We start from the raw sequence: 27,297 nt of genomic DNA, 5'->3' as shown, positions 1-27,297 counted from the left end.
ATTGTCTTCATAATTTTAACCACGCATAGTTAACGGAAGACGTAGAAACGATATTCCGAAACGAATACGTATAGCGTAAGTCAAACGTTCGAATTAGAATAGAGACCCCACGAACACAAATTTGCTGTGGCAGGTATGAAATATAAACTCCGTTACTCGCTCGTTACACTTGAATGACAGATGTTGAATGGGCCGAAACGAGCCGCCGCATAACAGCGTAGTTGCCTGCTAACTTCGAAAGAAGGTAGATGCGGTCCCTAGCGCAACTTATAACATTGTCGAAAATCAGTGCGGACGGGAGAGCTTTGGTACACCCTGTTAAAAAAAACGGAAAAATGGAGGCGGTACAATTGGAGACCGATCCGCCTTCACCAACATGCATAAGCAATTCATTTATATATATATATATATATATATATATATATATATATATATATGTATATATATATATATATATATATTTATATTTGAATTACAAAAAACTAATAATAAAAAAAATTGCATGGCGCGAGATTCGATCCGGCGACCTTCGGATTACGAACCCGAGCGCTTACCGCTGCGCCACGACGCTGTAGAAAATTACTAATCGTCGAGAGTATTTCACCGCAACGGTTTCTTTTAACTGTCGATTTTCTCGACAACGGCTGAGAAGTGCATCTTGGTGCTTTGCCACATTACACCTCTGGCCATGAGCTTTTATTATGCGCCGTATGAATCGAATCTGAATTTAACAATTGGCAGCCTCCCCTCGTGAGTAAAACTGGGGACCGGCATGGTAATCGAACCTGGAACCTCTCCCAAGCAGTGCTCTTACCCACTGAGTTGTCCATGCACGACTCACTGCCCGCCCTCACACCTGCACCTTTGCTAATACCTCGCTCCAATTTCTCCTGTTTTCGAAACTTCACAGTTCTCCTGTATCCCTTGCGGCGCTAGCTCTCTTGCGAGGGGAACAGCAGCTGTGAAGTTTGGAAAGTGGGGGACAGGTAAGACGTACTGGCAGAACTAAAGCCATGAGGACGAGCCGTTAGTCGTGCCTGGATAGCTAAGAAATTTAATGTAAACTGACCCTCTCAGGTGTTGAAGCGTATACGGCACACACCTACCACAGGAAGTAAGTTGTAAGCATTTGTAAAACTCTTTCTCCGTGGGAACCGCCATAAAGACGATAAACTTCGACAGTGTTTTGGGGCTGATTGGAACTACAATGACTATGTCTGGCTTCTCGGTCATTTCACATTTTTCTCGCCAAAGCCGAGCGTACTTATAGGAATTTATCGAATTACTGGCGTTGCAACACTAAAGTCAAAAATCTTATCTAGGAGCTAACTATGAACTGCCAGTACACAGTTGTGTGCTTATGGCTTTCGAGAGGTTGTTGTTTTTGCTGTTGTTGTTGTGTTCTTCAGTCGGAAGACAGTTCGATGAACCTTTCCAGACTGTGCCGGCTTCTTAACTCCAGCAGGCTACATCTTTCTGAACCTGATTACTGTATTCAAGCCTTGGTCTCCCTCTACAGTTCTTATTCCCCAGACTTCCCTCGGTTACCAAACTCGCTATTCCATGATGTTCCAGGATGCGACTCAGGGTGACGAGTTGTGTCATAAAATTATTTTTTACCCAATTCAGTACCTCCTTATTAGTTATTCAGTCTACCCATCTAAGTTTGAGCATTTTTCTATCGTCCATATTTCACTTTCATACAAGTCTACACTCCAGACAAATGCCTTCAGAAAAAGACATCCTAGCGCTTAAATTTACATTCGGTGTTAGCACACTCCTCTTTTCCAAAAATGCTGTTCGCGTTACAGATAATTTAGATTTTATATCGTATCTGCTTACGCCGTTGTCAGTTACTGTGCTGCCAAAACAACAGAACTCATTAGTACCTTTAGTGTCTAGTTTCCAAATCTAAATACATCACCGTCGCCTGAGTTAATTGAATTGCATTTCATTACAGTTGTTTCACTTTTATTGGTGCTCATAACATCTTTTCAAGACGCTATCCATTCCGTTCGACGGCTCTTCAGCGTTCTTCGCTTTCTCTGACGGAATTACAATGTCATTGGCAAACCTCAGTGTTTTTATTTCTTCTCGGTGAAGTTTAATCCTCTCTCCAAATGTGTCCTTGGTTTTTTCGCTGCTTGTTCACTGTGCAGATTGAGTAACATCGGGTATGGGTTACAGCCCGGTTTCGCTCCCTTCTCAGCTACTGCTTTGACAGGATACGGACTAAAATAATGATGACCACCAGCACGCTCTCTCGCTGAAACACGAAGGATGATAAAATCTTATATAGGTACAAAGAAAATTGAAAGTTACGTATGAGAGTGTAATACACACTGAGATGTCAAAAGTCATGAAATACCCCCTAATTTCCTGCCCAGCGTAGTTCAGCAACTGGTCGCGGCATGGACTCATCAAGTTGTTGCAAGTCTCCTGCAAAAATATTGACCGATGCTCCCTCTATAGCCGACCATAAATGCTAATGTGTTGCCCATGCAGGAAATGGTGCACGAAATGGATCTCTCGATTATGTCCCAGAAATGTTTGATGGGATTCATACCGGGTGATCTACGTGGCCAAATCATCCGCTTGAATAGCCACAATGTTCTTCAAGGCAATCAAGGACAACTGTGGCTCCATGGCATGGCGAGTTGTCATCCACAAAAATTACAGTGTTGTTTGGGAACTTGAAGTGTATGAATGGCTGGAAATTGTGTCCAAGTAGCCGAACATAACTACGAGGTGCATTCAAGTTCTAAGGCTTCCGATTTTTTTTCTAATTAACTACTCATCCGAAATCGATGAAACTGGCGTTACTTCTCGACGCAATCGCCCTGCAGACGTACACATTTTTCACAACGCTGACACCATGATTCCATGGCAGCGGCGACGGCTTCTTTAGGAGTCTGTTTTGACCACTGGAAAATCGCTGAGGCAATAGCAGCACGGCCGGTGAATGTGCGGCCATGGAGAGTGTCTTTCATTGTTGGAAAAAGCCAAAAGTCACTAGGAGCCTGGTCAGGTGAGTAGGGAGCATGAGGAATCACTTCAAAGTTGTTATCATGAAGAAACTGTTGCGTAACGTTAGCTCGATGTGCGGGTGCGTTGTCTTGGTGAAACAGCACACGCGCAGCCCTTCCCGGACGTTTTTGTTGGAGTGCAGGAAGGAATTTGTTCTTCAAAACATTTTCGTAGGATGCACCTGTTACTGTAGTGCCCTTTGGAACGCAATGGGTAAGGATTACGCCCTCGCTGTCCCAGAACATGGACACCATCATTTTTTCAGCACTGGCGGTTACCCGAAATTTTTTTGGTGGCGATGAATCTGTGTGCTTCCATTGAGCTGACTGGCGCTTTGTTTCTGGATTGAAAAATGGCATCCACGTCTCATCCATTGTCACAAGCGACGAAAAGAAAGTCCCATTCATGCTGTCGTTGCGCGTCAACGTTGCTTGGCAACATGCCACACGGGCAGCCATGTGGTCGTTCTTCAGCATTCGTGCACCCACCTGGATGACACTTTTCGCATTTTCAGGTCGTCATGCAGGATTGTGTGCACAGAACCCACAGAAATGCCAACTCTGGAAGCGATTTGTTCAACAGTCATTCGGCGATCCCCCAAAACAATTCTCTCCACTTTCTCGATCACGTCGTCAGACCAGCTTGTGCGAGCCCAAGGTTGTTTCGGTTTGTTGTCACACGATGTTCTGCCTTCATTAAACTGTCGCACCCATGAACGCACTTCCGACACATCCATAACTCCATCACCACATGTCTCCTTCAACTGTCGATGAATTTCAATTGGTTTCACACCACGAAAATTCAGAAAACGAATGATTGCACGCTGTTCAAGTAAGGAAAGCGTTGCCATTTTAAGTATTTAAAACAGTTCTCATTCTCGCCGCTGGCGGTAAAATTCCATCTGCCGTACGGTGCTGCTATCTCTGGGACATATTGACAATGAACGCGGCATCATTTTAAAACAATACGCATGTTTCTATTTCTTTCCAGTCCGGAGAAAAAAAATCGGAGGCCTTAGAACTTAAATGCACCTCGTACTTCCAGTCAGTGATCGGTTCATTTGAACCGGAGGAACCAGTCAATTCCATGTAATCACAGCTCACTCTAATATGGAGCCACCAGCACCTTGCACAGTACTCTGGTGACAACGTAGGTCCTTGGCTTCGTCGGGTCTGCGCTACACTCGAACCCTACCATCATCTCTTGCCCTCCCATCTGAAATCGAGACTCGTCTGACCAGGCCACGGTTTTCCGGCTGGTCCAACCGATATGGTCTTCAGCCCAGGAGAGGCGCTGCAGGCGACAACGTGATGATAGCAAAGGCACTCGCGCTGGTCGTCTGCTGCTATGACCCATTAACGCCAAATGTCACCGCACACTTCTCCTAATGGATACGTTCGCCGTACGTCGCACATTGATTTCTACGGTTATTTCTCACAGTTTTGGTCGTCTCTTAGCTCAGGCCGGCCAGGGTGGCCGAGCGGTTCTAGGCGCTACAGTCTGGAACCGCGCGACCGCTACGGGCGCAGGTTCGAATCCTGCCTCGGGCATGGATGTGTGTGATGTCCTTAGTTTAGTTAGGTTTAAGTAGGGGAATTATGACCTCAGATGTTAAGTCCCATAGTGCTTAGAGCCATTTGAGCCATTTTTTGAAAGGTATGAGCCCGCATCTCGTGGTCGTGTGGTAGCGTTCTCGCTTCCCGCGCCCGGGTTCCCGGGTTAGATTCCCGGCGGGGTCAGGGATTTTCTCTGCCTCGTGATGGCTGGGTGTTGTGTGCTGTCCTTAGGTTAGTTAGGTTTAAGTAGTTCTAAGTTCAAGGGCACTGATGACCATAGCTGTTAAGTCCCATAGTGCTCAGAGCCATTTGAACCATTTTTGAAAGGTATGGTGATAATGGTTAAGCTGTCCATCGACATCGTCCGTGTCTGTGTCCATGCCCATAGCACAGCTGACTGCTATTCGGAGGACCCGGGTTCGATTCCCGGTGTTACCAGGGATTTTTTATTGCTGGGAAGAGTGGAACGGGATGCACTTAGCCTCGTGATATGAACTGATGATGCTTGAGCGAATAATAGCTGTTCCAGATCACAACTGCCAGTTGCAGTCCCATATCGCGTCCCATAACGCCTTTGTCGGAGGATGACATGGCGGTCGGTCGGTACTGGTAGCTCCGCCAGGACCCATAGACTAAGTTTTCATTTACGTTTATCCATCAGCATTAGTATAACATTGTAGTTTCTTTTTATTTAATCAGAATGAATGACTTTCAGTAAAAACAAAATGTAGCACACTCAGTAAGAGCATTGTCCTTGGAAGCTAAGGTTCTGGTTTCGAGTCGTGGCCGAGAATACAGTCTGCCACGAAGTGCTCAGTTTATTACTTTGTTGTTGCTGGTTCGACGCCACCCGCCATGATTTTCTCCTCTGTGTCTACATCTCAGAACAGCCCTAACACCCAGCGTCTCCAATAATTCGTTATGTGTCGTTTAGTATCTTGGCGTACTTGGTCGGCCGTAACAGATCATTTGCGACAAACATTTGCTCGTCCTATTAAGCGAGGAAGAGACAAAGTGCGAAACATGTGCTGCTGAGCCGCGCGTTTCCATTTGCAGTACTGATTTGGGCGGCGCTCTGCCGTGACTGCGCCAAATGGGAGATTATCGGCACGCAGGGCCGGCCGGCGGCGAGCTGACCTCTTAATCCGGCTGTGCTTTGGACCGCTCGCAAGTGTATCTGCATTCTTCGGGATTTGTCCGCCCGTTATCGGGCAGCGGTGCCGCACTCTAAAACCGGTCGCGTGTGCATTAAAACGTAAACGACTTCAACTGCGCAGTTACAGGACTGTTTACCACCGGCTGTGTTGTTGTAGTGTACAGTCCGGTTTGATGCAGCTCTCCGCGCAAACCTATCCTCTGTAAGTCTCTCTTGTATTACTGCAGACTGCATCAACCGTATTCGAGCGTTGCGCCCTCTGTATAGATTATACTCGCTCACACTCCCCCCCCCCCCCCCTCTCCCATTAAAAAATTGTTTGTTCAAGCTTTAATGCCAAAGTGGTAACGCCGGTTCCCATCAGATCACTAAAGTTGAGCGCTGTCGCGCTTGGCTAGCACTTGGATGGGTGACCGTCCGGGTATGCCGAGCGTTGTTGGCAAGCTGGGTGTACTCAGTCCTTGTGAGGCATACTGAGGTGCTACTTGACTGGAATGTTGCGACTCCGATCACGAATAATTACAACGGCTGGGAGAGCAAAAGGAGGTTCTGCTTAATAATTACTGTCGGAAAGGTAGAAATTTTTAATGACTGCGTTAAAATCGCAAAGGGAGCCCCACAGGGTTCAGTTTTCGGTCCACACCTATTCCTTTTATAGGTAAATAACCATCCGCTTAGCCGCGTGGGATTAGCCGAGCGGTTTAAGGCGCTGCAGTCATGGACTGTGCGGCTGGTCCCGGCGGAGGTTCGAGTCCTCCCTCGGGCATGGGTGTTTATGTGTTTGTCCGTAGGATAATTTAGGTTAAGTAGTGTGTAAGCTTAGGGACTGATGACCTTTGCAGTTAAGTCCCGTAAGATTTCACACACATTTGAACATTTTTAACCATCCACTTAGCATTCAACAAGTAAAACTGATACATTTTGCTGCCGATACTAGTGTTATTATAAATCCCACTAGAGAGAAAGCAACAGGAGAGTTAGTATACGATATTTTCCAAAGAATAATTACGTGCTTCTTTGAAAATGGACCGTCCCTAAATATTGAGAAACCACACTACCTTCAGTTCTTTACAATAAGTAGTCATTCCAACAACTGACGTAGCACATGAGCAGGAGTCAGCAGCTGCTTTTGTTCATTGAATAATTGCTATTCCTGGAAACAAACGTATCAACCTCCTGACATATTTCGCATATTTCCACTGAATAATGTATGGAATAATTGTTTAAGATAATTCTTTACATAGAAAGTATTGATTGCACAAAAGCGAGCAGTAAGAATAATATGTGGTGTTCACCCATGGACGTCATGTAGGTACCTCTTCAAGGAGGTAGGCATTTTAACTGCCCCGTCGCAACACATATTTCCGCTAATGATATTCATCATAAATAATCCATCACAATTTGAGAAGAACATTAATGCATTTACCCACAACACTAGAGGGAAAAATGACCTTAATTAACAATCGTTAAAGCTGTCAGTGGCTGAGAGAGGAGTTCAGTTTGCAGCAATAAGCATTTTTGTTCATTTGCTCAATAACATAAAATTTTGACGGGTGTCGAAGCAATTTTTAAGCCTGATTTAAACTCATTTCCCTTGGTAGCTCCTTCTATTCCACTGACGAAATTCTAGTTAAAAACTGGTAGCCATAAAAAATCCAAAAAACTTTTTTGTAGGTGAAGCTGCATTGACAGGTATAAAATGGTAATGTGTTTATTAATGTTAACACTAATCATGTATGCAAGTCGTGTAAACTGACTCACTCCACATCATTTAGATAAAAGAAACGTTCAGATGATCTATAAAACATGTAATTAACTGATTAACTAACTAGCTGACCACATGCCCATTTATATCCTCATCAAGTGACCTCTGTCCGCTGAGGACGACACGGTAGTCAATCGTACCGTGGCGCTTTCAAGGCCTGTTCGGACGGAGGTTTTGTTTTGAAGCTTTAAGATGTGTCCTATCAACTTATCGCTTCTTTTAGCCGAGTTGTGCCGTAATGCTCTTTCCTTGGCAGTTCTATTCAGCGCCCCTCCATTAGTTACCTAATCTACCCATCTAAACTTCCGGGTTCTTATGTGGCACCACATTTCAAAAGCTTCTATTCTCATCTCGTCTGTACTGTTTATCTTCCATACAGCGTTCACTTCAGACATTTTCATAACAGAGTGTCTAAGAAATTTACGTGCGATGTTACAAATATATTTTTATAAAACATTATCCTTTCTGTTGCCAGTTTGCAGTTATATCCTGTATACTTCTGACGTTGTCACGTTGCTGTTCAAATAGAAAAACTCCTGTATTACTCGTAGTGCGTTTTTTTTCTTGGATACCTTAATTCCACTACTGTCCATTACTTTGCTTTAGGTTTATTAATATTCATCTTATAACTTATTTTTAAGACTCTGTCCATTGCGTTCAGTTGCTACTGATAGTCCTTTCCCGTTTCTGTCAGAATTAGAACTAAATCGGCTGACTTTGAAATTTACATTCCTTGAATTTTAATTTTCTTTCCAGATTTCTCTTTTGTTTCCATTAATGTTTGCTGTCTGTTCAGATTGATTAACGTGTAGGAAAAGCCACAACCCCGTCTCACATCCTGCCCTGTCACTGCCTCCCATTCTTTTCCTATGACTTTTAAGAAATACAGTCTCGTTTATGAACGACTGACAGATGAACTTTCGCTCTCGGTATTTTATCCCTGATAACTTCAGGATTTCAAAAGTGTTGTTGCTGTCAACATTAGCAAACGCTTTTATCTAAATCTACGACGCTATAAACACCGGTTGCCTTTCGTCAATGTAAGATTATCGTGGGGTCAGTATTCCCTCGCGTGTTTATCACTTATCGCTAGTAAAAGTTTACTTTTCGTTGCATTAACAGTTACTTTCTAAATTGAACTCCAAGCGTTGTTCTTCACGGGGCGATGTCGTCAGACAGACAAGTAATTTCAGGAGTACCAGAAGGGTGTGCCTTGGGGCCCTTACTGCCCACTGTAAATACACTTCTGGCCATTAAAATTGCTACACCACGAAGATGATGTGCTACAGACGCGAAATTTAACCAACAGGAAGAAGATGCTGTGATATGCAAATGATTAGCTTTTCAGAGCATTCACACAAGGTTGGCGCCGGTGGCGACACCTACAACGTGCTGACATGAGGAAAGTTTCCAACCGATTTCTCATACACAAACAGCAGTTCACCGGCGTTGCCCGGTGAAACGTTGTTGTGATGCCTCGTGTAAGGAGGAGAAATGCGTACCATCACGTTTCCGACTTTGATAAAGGTCCAATTGTAGCCTCTCGTGATTGCGGTTTATCGTATCGCGACATTACTGCTCGCGTTGGTCGAGATCCAACGACTGTTAGCAGAATATGGAACCGGTGGGATCAGGAGGGTAATGTAGAACGCCGTGCTGGATCCCAACGGCCTCTCACTAGCAGCCGAGATGACAGGCATCTTATCCGCATGGCTGTAACGGATCGCGCAGCCACGTCTCGATTCCTGAGTCAACAGATGGGGACGTTTGCAAGACAACAACCATCTGCACCAACAGTTCGACGACTTTTGCAGCAGCATGGACTATCAGCTCGGAGACCATGGCTGCGGCTACCCTTGACGCTGCATCACAGACAGGAGCTCCTGCGATGGTGTACTCAAAGACGAACATGGGTGCACCAATGGCAAAACGTCATTTTTTCGGATGAATCCAGGTTCTGTTTACAGCATCGTGATGGTCGCATCCGTGTTTGGCGACATCGCGGTGAACGCACATTGGAAGAGTGTATTCGTCATCGCCATACTGGAGTATCACCTGGCGTGATGATATGGGATGCCATTGGTTACACGTCTCGGCCACCTCTTGTTCGCATTGACGGCACTTTGAACAGTGGACGTTACATTTCATATGTGTTACGACCTGTGGCTCTACACCTCATTCGATCGCTGCGAAACCCTACATTTCAGCAGGATAATGCACGACCGCATGTTGCAGGTCCTGTACGGACCTTTCTCGATAAATAAAATGTTCGACTGCTGCCCTGGCCAGCACATTCTTCAGATCACTCACCAATTGAAAACGTCTGGTCAATGGTGGCCGAGCAACTGGCTCGTCACAATACGCCAGTCACTAATGAACTGTGGTACCGTGTTGAAGCTGCATGGGCAGCTGTACCTGTACACGCCATCCAAGCTCTGTTTGACTCAATGCCCAGCCGTATCAAGGCCGTTACTACGGCCAGAGGTGGTTGTTGTGGGTACTGATTTCTCAGGATCAATGCACCCAAATTGCGTGAAAATGTAATCACATGTCAGTTCTAGTATAATATATTTGTCCAATGAATACCCGTTTATCATCTGCATTTCTTCTTGGTGTAGCAATTTTAATGGCCAGTAGTATACACGGTGTTTCCGTAAGAGCGCCCAAAAAATTTACAGGATGTAGAGGATGCTGCACTGAACAATTTGGGGTCGGGGAAGCCAGCTTATGGAGATAATAGGACTAAAATCACATTACTGTGTACATTTCATTTACATTAGTCACAGTTAACTGCAAATACCATCATTGACACAATGAATGTACGATTTGTTTTGTGTCTTAACAAAATGTGCTGAAATTGACGACCGTCGACCTCAATGCAAGCGTGACATCAGCGAACAAGATTCTGAGGCACCCTGACAAATATCCCTGCTGTGTTTCGAAGTAAATCACAGGCAGCTACAACTCTGGCAACTAATTCCATCTCTGCATCCACTGGGGTGTCATTTTAAGTGGCTTTATATATCCCTATAGGAAATAATGGAGGGGATTCAGGTCAGGTGACCTAGCAGGTCATGGAATAAGACCTCCCCTTCCAATCCAGAGACCAGAGAATACAGCACTGAGATGGCTGCGGACATTTACACTGAAGTGAGGCGGTGCACCGTCATGTTGTATCCACATTCTCCCACGAACAGTCAAGGTTAAGTTCTCCAACAACCCAGGTAGAACTCTTTGCACGAACCTCAAGTACATGTGGCCATTCAGACCGCCGTGTAATCGATATGGCCAAATGTAATTGTCTCCTATAATGGCTCTGAGCACTATGGGACTTAACTTCTGAGGTCATCAGTCCCCTAGAACTTAGAACTACTTAAACCTAACTAACCTAAGGACATCGCACACACCCATGCCCGAGGCAGGATTCGAACCTGCGACCGTAGCTGCGACTGTAGCGCCTAGAACCGCTCGGCCACCCTTGCCGGCTCCCCTACAATGCCGGCCCAGATATTCACAGCAAAACGTAGTTGATGGTGTCACTCTACTAGAGCGAGAGGGTTTTTCTAATCCCACACATTCCTGCTGTTCGAAAGACCTTCACGATCAAATGAGGCCTCGTCAGTAAACAACACGATTTGGAGGAAATCTGGTCGATCAATTTATTGTTGGAGCAAGCACTGACACACCGATCCTTGGCGCAAAGTCAGTCACAAGCATTGCATGGGGTTGTTGTGGATGATACGGGCGTAATAGTTGTTCGTGGAGAACGTCACACGCTAGTACGTGCAGCGCCTATTTCAAGTGCAAGACGGCGAGTAGTTGTAGTGGGCACCGCTGCAACACGTTCCAGCACCACCTCCCAAAATCTGGAGTGCAAGTGGTCCTCATGTTGTCAGGTCCCTCAGTATTTCTAGTCAACCAGGTTTAACATTTTAATGTTCGGATAATAAGTTGCCGTCTCTTTAATCTAAGAATAGATGATAAATGCAGCTATCCGCTATCTCTGTGTAATGTCTTGTCTGTATAGACGTGTATCTGTTGTCTTTAAGATCCCTTCACCTTCACACATAACTCTATACAGTAAAGTAAGGCCCTCCCAGTTCTCGGCTGATCCGTGATAAGACAGGCGAAAAATTAGACTAATGGAGGATTATTAGTATTATCTCTATTTTCATTCGCTCTCTCTCTCTCCTTTATCTACGTATATAGTTTTTAATATAAGATTTCATTACGTGATATAGTGATAAAAAGAATCAGCCAAATAGAATCTTTGGTGGAGTCCTTCGTCTTGGTAACCAGCGGGTGGCTTGCTGTAAGAGATCTTGATGAAAAATATTATTTAAAGGCAAGAAAACATTTTATTAGCTTTGTAATTACACCCTGGATACGAAAAGAAAAACACATTTACTGTAAGAAAATACACAGAAGTTACACACAAGCCAAGAATAAAGATATTGACAGCAGAGTCATGGAGCAGCACATAAATATAGACGTCAAGGAATTTTTTCTTTTCTTTTAACACTTCCTCCAAAAGAAAAAATCATGAAATTATTGCTTTGTATCTTGCATGCCAATTTCTGAACATAGAAAATTAAATCGAACTCGTTCAAGAGGTTTCGTCAAAATATCTGCCAACTGGTTGTGTCCATCAATGTGTTCCAAGAAAATCTCACCGTTCAGATATCTTTCACAAACATAGAAATGTCGGACCTCTATATGTTTAGAACGTCGATGATATTCTGGATTTTTTGCCAACTTCAATGCACTAGCATTGTCAATGTAAAGAACTGGAGGCTGCCCCGACATTTCCACTAATTCTGATAGCAGACGACGTAACCAAACTAACTCTTTTGCTCCTTCACTAGCTGCAATTATTTCCGCCTCGGTTGTGGATGTGGCCACTACTTTCTGCAACTGACTTGTCCATGACACTGCACCACCTGAGTACTTTGCAAGAATTCCAGTTGTTGAGCGCCTTGTCCGGTTATCACCTGCGAAATCTGCATCAGCGTAAATCTTTAACTCTTCTTTTTTTATTATATACAATTCCAAAATTTAAGGTCCCTTTCAAATACCGGAAAATGCGCTTTACTCTATTCCAGTCTTCAGTGGTTGGTTTCTCCATAGCTCGAGCAGCTTTATTGACTGCAAAAGTGATGTCTGGACGAGTTACTGTTGAAAGGTACATGAGACAACCAATTGCTTCACGGTAGGGTACAGATGACTAAACTTCTTCGTTTTGATTATTGTCCTCACGTCCAATAGGAGTTGAGATTGTATTGCATTCTGCCATTCGAAACCTTTGCAGAATTTCTTCTGTGTATTTCTCTTGACTTATCATTATTGCTCCATCTTCATATTGCTTTATTTTTATGCCAAGAAAATTGTCAAGACTGCCAGTTGTTATTTCGAATTCATGTTGTAAAACATCCATAAAAACAGCAATTTCTTTCTTGTTACTGCCGACAATCAGGCCATCATCAACGTAGATTACCACATAAAGGCTATTTCCATTTTGTCTACGATAAAATAGGCATGGGTCTGCATCACTGTTTGAAAAACCAGCTTTCTTCATGAACTCAACAAAACGTTTGTTCCAGCAACGTGGTGCTTGCTTCAACCCATAAAGACCTTTTTTAAAGAAACATACTCGGCCTGTACCATCTTCGAAACCTTCTGGTTGTTCCATATATACTTCATCTTCAAGTATTCCATTCAAAAAGCTGTCTTTACATCGAATTGTTCTAGCAGCTTTTTCTTTGAAGCAGCTACAGCCAACAGAGTTCGTATGGTGTCATAACGTGCCACAGGTCTAAAGGCGTCGTCATAATCAATTCCTGCTTTCTGAATACAGCCTTTTGCAACAAATCTGGCTTTAAAGCGAGTACCTCCATTGACTGCGACCTTTCGCCGTAGAACCCAGCGGTTTTGCAATACTTTGGCATTCTTCGGACGGTCAACCAGCACCCAGGTATTGTTTTCCTTAAGTGGTTGAAGTTCTTCACTAATAGCTTGCATCCATTCTTCCTTCTCGTTTGACTGCAATATTTCTGAAAAACAGTTTGGATCTTTGTATCCAAGTGCATGAACTTTTGTTGCCATACAAAATTCACCACTTTCCGTCCAGGTTGGTTTTCTTCGTTGTCTTTTATTCTTCTGTTTCTCTTCATTAGAAGATTCAGCAGCTTCTGCTTTTAGAAATTCTGTTAATTCTTTATTTTCTTCAGATTCACTCGACTCTTGACTTTCTCTAGAATCGAGAGTGCCAATTTTTCTTGAGTTTGGCTTCCTCCAGAAGTGTACAGCCTAGGAGATTTACATTGGTCATCTTTAGATGAATTCGGATCATTAAATTCTTCCCGAGGGACTTCAAATTCAACATGATCACTATGTAAATCAGAAACAATTTCTGGCTTAAATTTTACATCGTGACTCAACACCACTTTTCTTTTAGATGGAATCCAAACTCTGAACCCATCTTTGTCATTAACATATCCAACAAGTCGTCCAAAAACTGCCTTATCATCAAACTTGGAACGGAATTGTTTGTTAATGTGAACATAGCAGCCTGTACCAAAAATTCTGAGATGATCAAGTCGTCCTACTGGTCGATTAAACCATAGTTCATAAGAGGTTTTATTTTCAACTGAAGATTTTCCAGTACGATTTATTAGGTAGACTGCTGTGTTACATGCCTCTGCCCACAACCTTTTAGGTAATTTACTCGGATTTAGCATTGACCGGGCAGCTTCAACAATGGTCCTATTTTCCCGTTCAGCCACACCATTTTGTTCAGGAGTGTAAGGAGGAGGAATCAGTAGCTCTATTCCCCTGTCTGCAAGCAGTTCACTGACATTCTTATTGTTAAATTCTTTGCCACCATCACATCTAAATTGTTTGACAACTTGTCCATTAGTTCGTGCTTCATTTAAAAACTGCTTAAGCACAGTACACACTTCACTTTTGTGTCTTAAAAAGAAAATTCGACGAAATTTACTAAAATCGTCTTTGAAACATACATAATAATGCTTGCCTCCAAAAGATTTCGTGCTCATTGGTCCATTTACATCCGCGTGGATTAATTCACCAGTACTGGTAGCGCGTATTGTTCGTGTTTTGAATGGCAGCCTATGCATCTTTCCAACCGCACAGCCGTCACGAAATTCACTCTTGGCATCTTCCACATTAATGTTCATTCCTTTTAAAATATTCTTCACATGTTGTTTATTCTGATGACCAAACCTTTCATGGTACACTTGCAATGTTTCGGATGAAGTCATCAAGCTCATACGATTCATTTTTGCATTTCTAACAACACGCATGTTCAACACATAAAGTCCATTTTTCACATAACCTGTCATAACAATATTGCCACTGACTTGTTTTCGAACACAGACATTATTATAACTAAAATTAGTACTGTAGCCTCTGCAGGCAATGGCTCTCACAGAGAACAGATTAGCACTTGCATCAGGGACGTATAAAACATTGTCCATTCTAGCATTGTACCACTTATTGTTTCGTCGGATTTGGATGTAAACTGTTCCTTGACCGTACGCACACATTTTCACATCTTGTTTTCCCAATGAAATTACTTGAGGAACATCAAATTCACTATACGAAACAAAATACTGTTTGTTGAGAGTGATATGATTTGTAGCGCCACTGTCGCAATACCATTTATTTGGGTCACTGTGATTACTGGTACACACACCCATAGCGTATGAAGTAAATGCAGCGTGTTCACTGTCTCGCTTCTTCTCTTTTCTTTTATTGCTTTCACGAGTGTTCTGTGGACGCTCTGCTGCCCAGTGACCTAATTGTTTGCATTTATTACACGGAAACTTCTGTTTTAATTGTGACTTCGTCATCTTTACTTGCTGATTACTTGTTTGCCGTTTTCTTGTTTTAGAAACGACAAAAGCTGCACTTCCATTAACGTCTTGTTCACGCAGTTCAATAGTACAGAGTTTTTCAATCAATAAATTCAAGCTTTGCTTTTCTGTCGGTATCGTATCCCAGAGATCCTTAAAATTGTCGTAGTCTTTTCCCAGTGTAGACAAAATTCGACCATTTAAGATTCTTTCAGATAGCGTATTTTCTTCATGTTTTGATAATTCATCGTTCAGGTCCACAAATAACTTTTGCAGTTTGGTCACATGTGCACTAATATCTTCCGATTCATCACGTTTAACACGGAAAAATGTTTCAATCAACATATTCAAACGCTGAGTACTGCTACGTTCAAATCGGGCGCGTAATTTTTCCCAGATTTCTTTAGCATTCTTGCACGTTAAGACGAGTTCTGCAACAGGTTTACTTAGCGCACTTGCTATAAGACTTGCTGCCTTTGCGTCGTCCTTGAGCCATTCCACATACGCTTCTTTTTGTTCACTTGTCGCATCTTGCGGCAACTCTACACGTTCACGTGTACCGTTAATAATATCTTCTAGTCCATATGAACGTAGCACCATAGAAATATGCCATTTCCATTTGGCCCAGTCGTCAGGTCCTTCAACCTTATCACTGCTGACCTTATAATCGCCACTAGCAATCATGTTTCTTTACAGACATACGCTCATTTCAAATATTGTTTTAATGAAACTGTGTTGTTTGCCTTTGCACGTGTACTGGGCCCATAACCTGATGAAAAATATTATTTAAAGGCAAGAAAACATTTTATTAGCTTTGTAATTACACCCTGGATACGAAAAGAAAAACACATTTACTGTAAGAAAATACACAGAAGTTACACACAAGCCAAGAATAAAGATATTGACAGCAGAGTCATGGAGCAGCACATAAATATAGACGTCAAGGAATTTTTTCTTTTCTTTTAACAGATCTTTACATTTATTATTACTGTTAAACACTGCAGTCAGTCGGGAGAATCAATCGTTTGGACAATTTGTTCCTTTTACGAAAGATTGCGAATTCCAGATGTGTACGAAGCCTTTTTGGACGATTTAAGACAGACTCAGTGATTGCAGACTCTCTTGGACACAGCTGAAACTTCTCCACTAATTACAGGGCCAACGTGATCAACAAACGATTCAGAAAAAAACTCATTCGTTCATTCATTCAAAAACAAAAAAGTCACAAACCTTGTGTATGGAGGAAATTGTGTATTCAATCCATCTCCATTACATGTCCAGATCTCCGGTGATTCCACGCCTTAATTATTTTCCTTTTACAATCTCTTTCTCTTCAAAACAAACCGCTAGCGGCACAAAAGTTAATTGGCTCGCTTTAGCGAGAAGAAAAGCAGAATAGGTATCTCTCAGAAACACATCAATCCTTCAACAGCTGCTCCAGAAGCTGTCCTAGTTACCACTCCAACAACCATGGAGAATGCATATATGCATCTCTGTTGTTTCAAAGAATAACTGCACTAGAAAATACTTTGGCGTCGACGAGCTGTCGCCGCATTTATTACAAGAAAATCAGATCAGATAACTTTTACCAAAGTGAATGAATGTGGATGATTTGATTGAAAATGATTAATTGGTGCGTGGTAGAGGGTATTTGCTGTGGGGACATTACACAGGCTCTCGCAATCCCCGATCGAGAGAAATAAACACTCGTCATGACCGATAATGCCTGTTAGGAAATCGTTTCCTGTACAGCCTTTCAGCAGCGAGAACACTGCAATGTTCTTCCGCATACACAAGGTGCATATGAGTGAATTCTGATACTGCTCCATCATTGTACTGTACTGAGTGGGTCTGTCGTTGAATCATAGCACGCTCTGTCATGGGGCGATGTAAATACGACACGACAGAGCCGCCGTATGGATAAGTAAATGACTTCCTAATAACCATGACTTCCTAGTAATCAGGCACGTCCTCTTTGTTTCCTTGCAGGAAATAAAGTGTCTACATGTATACAAACAGCACAGTACGTATAAACCTGTACACATGTTAGCTGTAAATAAGCTGGAAAACAGTAATGCCAGACAAAGCGGCCGACAAGTTTACTTCCATATCTCCTTATGCTGGCTTCTCCGATCCAATGTTCCCCACTCAAATTGTTCAATGGAGCATTCTCTTTGTCTTGTTACATTTTTGGACGCTCTTACGGAAACACCCTATACAGGGTGTTACAAAAAGGTACGGCCAAATTTTCAGGAAACATTCCTCACACACAAAGAAAGAAAATATGTTATGTGGACATGTGTCCGGAAACGCTTACTTTCCATGTTAGAGCTCATTTTATTACTTCTCTTCAAATCACATTAATCATGGAATGGAAACACACAGCAACAGAACGTACCAGCGTGACTTCAAACACTTTGTTACAGGAAATGTTCAAAATGTCCTCCGTTAGCGAGGATACATGCATCCACCCTCGGTCGCATGGAATGCCTGATGCGCTGATGCAGCCCTGGAGAATGGCGTATTGTATCACAGCCGTCCACAATACGAGCACGAAGAGTCTCTACATTAGGTACCTGGGTTGCGTAAACAAGAGCTTTCAAATGCCCCCTTAACTGAAAGTCAAGAGCGTTGAGGTCAGGAGAGCGTGGAGGCCATGGAATTGGTCCGCCTGTACCAATCCATCGGTCACCGAATCTGTTGTTGAGAAGCGTACGAACACTTCGACTGAAATGTGCAGGAGCTCCATCGTGCATGAACCACATGTTGTGTCGTACTTGTAAAGGCACATGTTCTAGCAGCTCAGGTAGAGCATCCCGTATGAAATCATGATAACGTACTCCATTGAACGTAGGTGGAAGAACATGGGGCCCAATCAAGACATCACCAACAATGCCTGCCCAAACGTTCACAGAAAATCTGTGTCGATGGCATGACTGCACAATTGCATGCGGATTCTCGTCAGCCCACGCATGTTGATTGTGAAAATTTACAATTTGATCACGTTGGAATGAAGTCGCATCCGTAAAGAGAACATTTGCACTGAAATGAGGATTGACACATTGTTGGATGAACCATTCGCAGAAGTGTACCCGTGGGGGCCAATCAGCTGCTCATAGTGCCTGCACACGCTGTACGTGGTACGGAAACAACTGGTTCTCCAGTAGCACTCTCCATACAGTGACGTGGTCAACGTTACCTTGTACAGCAGCAATTTCTCTGACGCTGACATTAGGGTTATCGTCAACTGCACGAAGAATTGCCTCGTCCATTGCAGGTGTCCTCGTCGTTCTAGGTCTTCCCCAGTCGCGAGTCATAGGCTGGAATAATCAAAATATCCACGGGTATGCTGCCGGTCTATAGTGTCCAACGGGCACAATATTTCGGCGATCAAACATGTCGCCATCATCAGGTGAACTGACGGACTGAGCTCCTGTGAACGTGCCGGCACGGAGATCCGTACGCTATGGCTGCTCAGAGGGAACTGGGTTCGGTCGCGGCGGCGGCCGATTTAAATACCCTCCGCCCGCGGCGCGCTCCCTCCGCCGTCCGTGCCCAGGGCCACGGTCGCGCGGTGGAACAGATTGCGACGGCGTCTGAGATGACGTCGGTGTGATGGCTCTGTCCGCCGTGGTCGTCACAACTATACGTCTGCTCGACTTACTCTTGATTAACCCGATCGCTGGTTCCCAAGCCTTGCTAAGATTATAGCCACAGTCACGGTTTATGAGGTCGTCATTGGTGCGAATTTCGATGGCCTCTCTAACAACGCTGTCCCAGTATCTCGACGTCTGTACCAGAATCCTCGTGCGGTCATACTCCATGGCGTGATTTTCCGACAAACAATGTTCATCTAAACTCCATACACCCCAACATCAAATTCGCTATGGAGACTGAAACGGAGGGTAAATTACCTTTCCTTGACGTCTTGGTCAAGAGAAGGGCTGACGGCACCCTAGGTCATGGGGTGTATCGGAAGGCTACGCACACTGATCTGTATTTGCATGCAGACAGCTGCCACCACCCTTCACAGAGGAATGGGGTACTTAAAACTCTAGTACATAGGGCGCGCACTATCTCTGACGCAGAGAGTCTACCCCAGGAATTGGATTATCTGAGAACTGTATTTCGAAAAAATGGGTACTCAGAGTGCCAGATTCAACGTGCTCTCCGCCCAACCACTGCAGCACAACCTGTTGAGATGGATGAAGTCACGAGGGAGGAGGTAGGCACTGCATTTATTCCATACACAGGCGCACTCTCGGGAAAAATCGCCCGCATTCTGAAGAAACACCGGGTCGGAACTGTGTTTTGTCCTCCAAATAAAACTCGCGCACTGGTGGGGAGCGCCAAAGATGACCTCGGTTTGAGGAAGGCCGGCGTGTACCAGATTCCGTGACAATGTGGCAAGTCGTATATTGGTCAGACGATGCGTACCGTCGAGGATCGATGCCGTGAACACCAGAGGCACACTCGACTGATGTATCCGAGCAAGTCGGCGGTCGCTGAACATTGTTTGTCGGAAAATCACGCCGTGGAGTATGACCGCACGAGGATTCTGGTACAGACGTCGAGATACTGGGACAGCGTTGTTAGAGAGGCCATCGAAATTCGCACCAATGACGACCTCATAAACCGTGACTGTGGCTATAATCTTAGCAAGGCTTGGGAACCAGCGATCGGGTTAATCAAGAGTAAATCGAGCAGACGTATAGTTGTGACGACCACGGCGGACAGAGCCATCACACCGACGTCATCTCAGACGCCGTCGCAATCTGTTCCACCGCGCGACCGTGGCCCTGGGCACGGACGGCGGAGGGAGCGCGCCGCGGGCGGAGGGTATTTAAATCGGCCGCCGCCGCGACCGAACCCAGTTCCCTCTGAGCAGCCATAGCGTACGGATCTCCGTGCCGGCACGTTCACAGGAGCTCAGTCCGTCAGTTCACCTGATGATGGCGACATGTTTGATCGCCGAAATATTGTGCCCGTTGGACACTATAGACCGGCAGCATACCCGTGGATATTTTGATTATCAAATACGCCGGGGAAACTCAAGAATCACATAGGCTGGAATGTTCCGTGCTCCCTAAGACGCCGATCAATTGCTTCGAACGTCTTCCTGTCGGGACACCTTCGTTCTGGAAATCTGTCTCGATACAAACGTACCGCGCCAGGGCTATTGCCCCGTGCTAATCCATACATCAAATGGGCATCTGCCAACTCCGCATTTGTAAACATTGCACTGACTGCAAAACCTGTTGACGCTACGTACTGATGTGCTTGATGCTAGTACTGTAGAGCAATGAGTCGCATGTCAACACAAGCACCGAAGTCAACATTACCTTCCTTCAATTGGGCCAACTGGCGGTGAATCGAGGAAGTACAGTACATACTGACGAAACTAAAATGAGCTCTAACATGGAAACTAAGCGTTTCCGGACACATGTCCACATAACATCTTTTCTTTATTTGTGTGTGAGGAATGTTTCCTGAAAGTTTGGCCGTACCTTTTTGTAACACCCTGTATAAACAGCACAGTACGTATAAACCTGTGCCGGCCGCGGTGGCCGAGCTGTTCTAGGCGCTCAGTCCGGAACCGCGCGACTGCTACGGCCGTAGGTTCGAATCCTGCCTCGGGCATGGATGTGTGTTATGTCTTTAGGTTAGTTAGGTTTAAGTAGTTCTACGTTATAGGGGACTGATGACCACAGATGGCTCTGAGCACTATGGGACTTAACATCTATGGTCATCAGTCCCCTAGAACTTAGAACTACTTAAACCTAACTAACCTAAGGACATCACACAACACCCAGTCATCACGAGGCAGAGAAAATCCCTGACCCCGCCGGGAATCGAACCCGGGAACTCGGGCGCGGGAAGCGAGAACGCTACCGCACTACCACGAGCTGCGGACAACCACAGATGTTTAGTCCCATAGTGCTCACAAGGGAACCTCCCCATCGCACCCCCCTCAGATTTAGTTATAAGTTGGCACAGTGGATAGGCCTTGAAAAACTGAACACAGATCAATTGAGAAAACAGGAAGAAGTTGTGTGGAACTGTGAAAAAATAAGCAAAATATACAAACTGAGTAGTTCATGGCAAGATAGGCAACATTAAGGACAAGAGAAAGCCAAGAGCGCCGTGGTCTCGTGGTAACGTGAGCAGCTGCGGAACGAAAGGTCCTTGGTTCAAATCTTCCATCGAATGAAAAGTTTAATTTTTTGTTTTCAGTTTATGTGACAAACTCTTATGTTTTCATCACTTTTTTGGGAATGGTTATCACATCCACAAGAAAACCTAAATCGGGCAAGGTAGAAGAATCTTTTTACCCATTCGCCAAGTGTACAAGTTAGGTGGGTCGACAACTTATTCCTGTCATGTGACGCACATGCCGTCACCAGTGTCGTATAGAATATATCAGATGTGTTTTCATGTGGAGGTATCGGTTGACCTATGACCTTGCGATCAAATGTTTTGTTCCCATTGGAGAGGCACGTCCTTTCGTCTACTAATCGCACGGTTTTGCGATGCGGTCGCAAAACACAGACACTAAACTTTGCGGTCGCAAAACACAGACACTAAACTTATTACAGTGAACAGAGATGTCAATGAACGAACTTACAGATAATAACTATGCAAAAATAAAGAAAGTAAAATTTTCAGTCGAGTGAAGATTTGAACCAAGGACCTCTCGTTTTGCAGCTGCTCACGCTACAACGGGACCCCGGCGCTCCTATTCTCAAATAGTCCACTATGTTGCTTATGTAGCCCATGGACTACTCAGTTTGTATATTTTGTTTATTTTTTCACAGTTCCACACAACTTCTTCCTGTTTTCTCAATTGATCTGTGTTCAGTTTATCAAGGCCTATCCACTGTGCCCACTTATAACTAAATCTGAGGGGGGTGCGATGGGGAGGTTCTCTTGTCAGAGCCATTTGAACAAATTTTTTTATAAACCTGTACACATGTTAGGTGTAAATAAGCTGGAAAACAGTAATATCAGACAAAGCGGCATACAAGTTTAATTCCATATCTGCTTAAGCTGGCTTCTCTGATCCAATGTTCCCCAATGAAATTGTTTAATGGAGCATTCTCTATGTCGTGTTACATTGTTGGACGCTCTTACGGAAACACCCTATATATGATGTCTTCTGCAGCTTGTAGAAATTGTAAATATTAATAAGTAATTGTTTGATACGGACTGCTTGTTGATAGTAGTTTTTAGCTGATTAGTTTAGGGTGTTGCCCATCATCAGCGGTATCTAACCAACTTCTTATTACTCTCAGACAGGATAAAATGTTCTCTCATACCAAAATACACCATCAGAGATAACAAGAAAGACCGAAGGTACCATTGGTGATGGACAACTCCCGAGACTAGTCCGGTAAAACAAACAGTTTCACCCAGTAACTAGCTGTTGCTATCACGGTACTGGAGTGTGCGCGCTACACGTAAGCAACCTCGATCGAGAACGTGTTCGCTCTCACGTTTCCCGACTATAAAAACAACTTGCGCTACTGTATTATTAACCCACGCACTGTGATTGCGCCAGCGGCAGCTACGAGATTATTGCGCTCTAGGGTTGGCGTTACCGACGCGAATGGAATAGCTCGTGATTTTCTAACAGTCAGAGCAACTAGTACATAATTAGCCGCTAGATAAAGAAACTTATTCCTAAATGTAGCTGTTACCTTTCCCTCGAAAGCAGACTGGAAGTTGCGTTGGCATAGATGTACTGGCTTGCCATTTCCACTGCTGAGTTCTACATTAGTGATTACCCACTGAGTGGCCATAAAGAACGGTATTGTTTCCTCTCTTATAGTCTCATCATTCTTCCGTCTGGTCTGAGGCTGTTCTGCTCTTTTTCTTGTCCTGAACCAGTCTAGAAGTTCAAGAAATTTACATTAATGTCTCACCGACATCCACATTGCCGAGCAAGGTGGCTTAGGCAGTGGTATAACAGGCTCGCATTCGGGAGGACGGAAGTTCAGTTCCCCAGCGACCGATCCGAACTCACGTTTTCCATGATTCCCCAAATCCACCCTCACACGTGACGTGTTTTTCATCGGTAAACACGCCAGACATGGTTTCCATTATGTTTGGAGCACGCTAGCAAATGAGCCGCTGCATCACACGGAACGTGCTCCTCTCATCGTGATTTGCGACCGCAGCATCCCCCAACGGCAGTTGTCGGCTGTATCTGTCTCGTAAATCACACTCTTTGTTTGCGTAAATGGACACGTGTAAAATTACTGCGTTAGTGCTATTAAAACGTACATTTGCTCCCTTCTCAATACGCTAGCCAAGTTGTTCTGCCTGTAGGATACGCAAATAAAAATTTCAACGTCTATGTCATGGTATACGGCAGAAGGAAAGTTCGATTTAAAATCACTTAGAACATAAGCTTTTAAAACTTCCACTACAAACAGTAGTGTTCCACATAAGATAAATATTGTTCCATCATTCTCAGTTTTTAGTGGAAACCTAAGATTATTGTTACTACATCAACGCTTCTGTTCAGCAACAGAATTTTTCAAACGTATAGAAAACAAGACTTTAATCAGAGAAGTGTAAAACCGTACAGCCTCTTTTATGGGTGAAGCAAAAAAATTCTCATCTACACTCCTGGAAATTGAAATAAGAACACCGTGAATTCATTGTCCCAGGAAGGGGAAACTTTACTGACACATTCCTGGGGTCAGATACATCACATGATCACACTGACAGAACCACAGGCACATAGACACAGGCAACAGAGCATGCACAATGTCGGCACTAGTACAGTGTATATCCACCTTTCGCAGCAATGCAGGCTGCTATTCTCCCATGGAGACGATCGTAGAGATGCTGGATGTAGTCCTGTGGAACGGCTTGCCATGCCATTTCCACCTGGCGCCTCAGTTGGACCAGCGTTGGTGCTGGACGTGCAGACCGCGTGAGACGACGCTTCATCCAGTCCCAAACATGCTCAATGGGGGACAGATCCGGAGATCTTGCTGGCCAGGGTAGTTGACTTACACCTTCTAGAGCACGTTGGGTGGCACGGGATACATGCGGACGTGCATTGTCCTGTTGGAACAGCAAGTTCCCTTGCCGGTCTAGGAATGGTAGAACGATGGGTTCGATGACGGTTTGGATGTACCGTGCACTATTCAGTGTCCCCTCGACGATCACCAGTGGTGTACGGCCAGTGTAGGAGATCGCTCCCCACACCATGATGCCGGGTGTTGGCGCTGTGTGCCTCGGTCGTATGCAGTCCTGATTGTGGCGCTCACCTGCACGGCGCCAAACACGCATACGACCATCATTGGCACCAAGGCAGAAGCGACTCTCATCGCTGAAGACGACACGTCTCCATTTGTCCCTCCATTCACGCCTGTCGCGACACCACTGGAGGCGGGCTGCACGATGTTGGGGCGTGAGTGGAAGACGGCCTAACGGTGTGCGGGACCGTAGCCCAGCTTCATGGAGACGGTTGCGAATGGTCCTCGCCGATACCCCAGGAGCAACAGTGTCCCTAATTTGCTGGGAAGTGGCGGTGCGGTCCCCTACGGCACTGCGTAGGATCCTACGGTCTTGGCGTGCATCCGTGCGTCGGTGCGGTCCGGTCCCAGGTCGACGGGCACGTGCACCTTCCGCCGACCACTGGCGACAACATCGATGTACTGTGGAGACCTCACGCCCCACGTGTTGAGCAATTCGGCGGTACGTCCACCCGGCCTCCCGCATGCCCACTATACGCCCTCGCTCAAAGTCCGTCAACTGCACATACGGTTCATGTCCACGCTGTCGCGGCGTGCTACCAGTGTTAAAGACTGCGATGGAGCTCCGTGTGCCACGGCAAACTGGCTGACACTGACGGCGGCGGTGCACAAATGCTGCGCAGCTAGCGCCATTCGACGGCCAACACCGCGGTTCCTGGTGTGTTCGCTGTGCCGTGCGTGTGATCATTGCTTGTACAGCCCTCTCGCAGTTTCCGGAGCAAGTATGGTGGGTCTGACACACCGGTGTCAATGTGTTGTTTTTTCCATTTCCAGGAGTGTATTTACTGCAATATTACTGTTAAATTCTCTAAAAAATGGTTCAAATGGCTCTGAGCACTATGGGACTCAACTGCTGAGGTCATTAGTCCCCTAGAACTTAGAACTAGTTAAACCTAACTAACCTAAGGACATCACAAACATCCATGCCCGAGGCAGGATTCGAACCTGCGACCGTAGCGTTTAAATTCTCTCTCTCTCTCTCTCTCTCTCTCTCTCTCTCTCTCTCCCTCCCTCCCTTTCTTTGTGTGTGTGTGTGTGTGTGTTTGTGTACGTACATGCGTGCGGGTTTGTACCTACATCACTATACACCGAAGAGACAAAGAAACTGCAACACGACGTAGCATGGACTCGCCTAATGTTTGAAGTAGTGCTGGAGGGAACTGACAGCATGAATCTTGCAGGGCTATCCGTAAATCCGTAAGAGGGGCTGGAGACCCCTTCTGAACAGCACGTCGCAGGGCATCCCAGATATGCTCAATAATGTTCATGTCTGGGGAGTTTGGTGATCAGCGGAAATTCTAACTCAGAAGAGTGTTCCTGGAGTCACTCTGTAGCAATTGTGGACGCGTGGCGTGTCGCATAGTACTGCTGGAATTGCCTAAGTCCGTCAAAATGCAGAATGGACAAGAATAGATGCAGGTGATCAGAGAGAGCCATATCTAGACGTATCAGGGATCCCATATCATTCCAACTGCACACGCCCCACACCATTAAAGAGCCTCCAACAGCTTGAACAGACCCCAGCTGACATACTGGATCCATGGATTCACATCTATCCGCTCAATACTATTTCAAATGAGACTCGTCCGACCAGGCAACATGTTTCCAATCGTCAACAGTCCCATGTCGGTGTTGACGGACCCAGGCGACGCGTAAAGCTTTGTGTTGTGCAGCTTTCGGCTCCGAAAGCCCATATCCATGATGTTTCGTTGAGTGGTACGGAGGCTGACACTGGATGGCCCAGCATTGAAATCTGCAGCAATTTGAGGAAGGGTTGCACTTCTGTCACGTTGAACGATTCTCTTAAGTCGTCGTTGGTCCCGTTCTTGCAGGACCTTTTTCCGGTCGCAGCGATGTCGGAGATTTGATGTTTTACCGGATTCCTGATATTCGCGGTACACTCGTGAAACGAATTTAAAGCCATTTTGACTATTTTTCGACCGTGGCTGTCTCAAGTAATATGTAAAGGTTTTTTTAATTACCGCTACCAGCCACACAATTGGAAACTATTGTATTACTTATTTATTTAGCGACATTTTTTTAGAGGTAAACCTCATCATCCGGCTAAATGGCATTACAAAATCAATTTTAAAATAAGGCCATACTGATGTTACATAGACTTTTCGTAAATGTTGTGGTCATCTTTTTCTTCTGGCGTGGCAGTCTCGTAGTGATGCGCTGGAGTGCCTTCATTTCCCTGCCTCTCCTGGTCACTGTTCACAAATTGTCACTAACATAGCAGTAACTTGGAAAAACGATCACTACAGAACTGTTTGTGAGCGATAAACAGAGCCGTGCATAGACCAAGTACCTGGAGTACGAGAAACCAGAGGTACAGACGCATCTGGTTTGATCGTTTGGGATGCTGTTCAGAAGAGCAACTCAGCAGCAGTAACCGTCATGTACCGTCGAACGACGTAAGCAGAAAACTTTTTTTCGTGGTTTTGTCCGGTACTGTCTCTTGTAACTACATGGCCCTCTGCCCTTAACGCCCCGTACATTGAACGGTTGCCTTCGCGTTGTTGATAAGTGATGACTAAGGGGTGGAAAAAACGTGATGGGACACGTAGGCTATTACTCGCCAAGAGCGTCAAAGGGGGCCACACCGCTTCGCGCCTCCCATTCCACGAACAGATCGACATCGGAAACG

General features: G+C 44.9%; 1 long non-coding RNA gene across 1 annotated transcript in view; it reads left to right on the top strand.

The window, feature by feature from the left end:
* The window catches only part of LOC124606807, a 738,984-nt gene that overhangs the window by 605,734 nt on the left and 105,953 nt on the right, over positions 1-27,297 (top strand). The window lies entirely within an intron of this gene.

Source organism: Schistocerca americana, chromosome 3, assembly GCF_021461395.2.
Source record: "Schistocerca americana isolate TAMUIC-IGC-003095 chromosome 3, iqSchAmer2.1, whole genome shotgun sequence".
Lineage (NCBI taxonomy): Eukaryota > Metazoa > Arthropoda > Insecta > Orthoptera > Acrididae > Schistocerca > Schistocerca americana.
Note: the sequence above shows the minus strand (reverse complement) of the source record. Positions and strands in the feature narration are given on the sequence as shown.